A 2,601-nucleotide genomic window follows, 5' to 3' on the forward strand; every position below is an offset into this window, starting at 1 on the left:
AACTGGGGTCCTTCATGTTCTACCTTAGTGTACCTGCATTCTACCGTGTTCTAACCAGGAAGCTTGGGTTCTACTGTATTATACCTAAGGATGTTTGGGTTCCTTCATGTTCAACCTTTGAATGCCGGGGTTTTTCCAGGATATAAATGAAGACTTTCTTCTGAAACAGAGTCATTCTGCTTTTTCTGCAGCTGGGGTTCCTAATGGACTTTCCTGTTGTGTTCTGCTGTTTCTGCAGTAACATGTGGGTAAAGAACGGCTCGTTTTCAATGGTTTCACTCAAACACTGCAGCTCTTCTGTTCCCTGCAGGTGTGACTGATTTCAGGTGTCTGTTTGGTTCCGTATGAACTCTATGTTGGTTCTTCTCTCTGAAACATTCTGAAGCAGAAGCTCAGATCTGACCTATGAGATGAAATATAAGCTGGAATTTCCCCACCTGGCTGATGGTCAGTCAATGTTTTGGACTAAACAAGTTGGAACATGTCGGTGTTCGGACGTTGTACAGTTAAATCTCAGGTGCAAAGAACCCAAAACGTATCTTTGGTGATTGTGGTCACAAAGGAGGCAATGGACCGATGAACGATGACAGAGAGAGAGTTCATGACCATATCTGGACTTTCATAAGTAACAAACTCAGCTTTTCCAGGTTTTATGATTGACATTTCATTTTCTATTTTTTCTTTTTTTTACTTTTCTTTGTATCACTTTGAGGTACTTCTATGGAAGGTGCTTGATAAATAATATTCCTCAGTATTAACAATAATATTGTTTAGATAAATCTGATATTTTTTTCCTTCATGGCTGAGAACATCATCTTTCCTTTATGCCCAGTCTCAAACTGCAAACAGTTTTCTCATTTAAATGGGATCGAACCGGTTTGCAGGTTTTATCCTTCAAGACTAAAATCACCTCTAACTTTCCTTATTAAGGTTCTTTGAAGAATCTAAATTTAGAGCCTTCTTGTATCCCATTATCATGGAACTCGTTAAGGTCTAATGGTTCTCTTTGACTCGTCTGCACATTTATATAAAATAAAGATGGATTTCATAATTTTCCCTCCAAGATCATAATGGAGGATTATATTTAATTAGAGATTAGTTCCACATGTTCTCAGGGAACAGTTATTCCAGGGTTCGTCTTCTGGGTGAGGAAAGTTGCGGAAGGTTTTGAGCATCGGTGGTTTGTAGAGTTTAACCCCAGCAGACCTGAAGCTGTGAAGTTCTCATCGATCTCTGAGCGGAGGCTTCAGCTTCCTTTGATCTGATCAGGAACGTTTGTTGTTCTCTTGTCTCTGTGACTGATTGGAACCAGCTCGTTTTCTTGGTATTGATCCAATCAGAGCTCCATTTTTCTCTTGTTTCCTGTGTGTAATGATGCAAACCCCACTGGATGGAAACAGATCCATCTGTGCTGAGACTATAAATTGGACCACAGCTGATGTGTCGTTAAGCAGAGCCTTCAGGTCGGAGGTCATGATGCTCAGGTGTCTGAGAACAACCACTGACCTGCCCTGATGGCGTGACCTCCTCCTCCCTGGACGTCCAGTACACGGCCCTAATCCGTCCGGGACGTTTCCTCTGCCTCTGGAGCCTCTACCTCTGCTGCTCTCTGACTTTATGCTCAGCAGCATTCAGGTTCAAACCGCAGCAGATCAGCAGAGGAATGTGAGTCATCCTCCAGACTCTGAGTTATTGTTTCTAATTCTGGAGTAATGATGGTAATCCCTGTGTCAGAGCGAACCCACCGTAACGTTCACAACCACAGCTGCGTTTTCACATTAATTACAGCCTTTTACCAAATGATAAAACGGACAGGATTTCCTTCCTAAACTGTCCTTCTGTCCCTGCTGGGTCCAGCTCAGTCCTCCTCATCGGCCAGACCTTTGGAACGAGGCTTTCTAGGTGGAACATTCTGATCAAATGTGGCCCTGAAGGCACATTTCCTCCATCAATGCTGCCATCATGGTAGAGGAGATAAGCCAAAGCCTTTTCACCCAACATCTGGAGAACTGATCCATCAGGTCTGTGATGGAGGCTGGCATAAGGACAACAGAAAAGCAGAGCTTGCCAGGGTTTCCTGCTGATCCTCCTACACTGACAGGAAGTATTTCATATTTTATCTTTAGTCATTCAGCATCTCTAGGCTGTAAAAAAACCACTGACTCAGGCTGAGCGCTCTACGATAATAACCATAAACCAACTCCTGATCCGTTCCTGGAAGCTGCTGGGCTGGAAACCGCAGCAGAACCTCTGGATGTCAGCTGGCTGCTGATCCAGAGCTCTGAGCGTCTAAAAGCTTCAGCTGAGCGAGTCAGAGGATCGGCCGTCCAATCAGAGACCAGGAGGTCAGCAGGGATTCCCTCTGAGAGACGCAGAGATACGGATCCAACATGGAGGGGAGCTGACTGGTCCATCCATCCATCCATCCAACCATCCATCCGTCTGTCCATGTAATGGTTTCAGAACCAGCCACATGGATCCAGCAGAAATGGACCAGATCGGTCGGAGGAGCTTTACCTGGTCTAAGTAGCTTAATAGTTCAGATGTTTGTGTCAGAACATGATGGAAACAGCCTGAAAGTTTGGATCATCCTGGTATGAA

The sequence above is a fragment of the Cyprinodon variegatus genome, unplaced genomic scaffold (assembly GCF_000732505.1).
Source record: "Cyprinodon variegatus isolate N-32 unplaced genomic scaffold, C_variegatus-1.0 Scaffold665, whole genome shotgun sequence".
Classification (NCBI taxonomy): domain Eukaryota; kingdom Metazoa; phylum Chordata; class Actinopteri; order Cyprinodontiformes; family Cyprinodontidae; genus Cyprinodon; species Cyprinodon variegatus.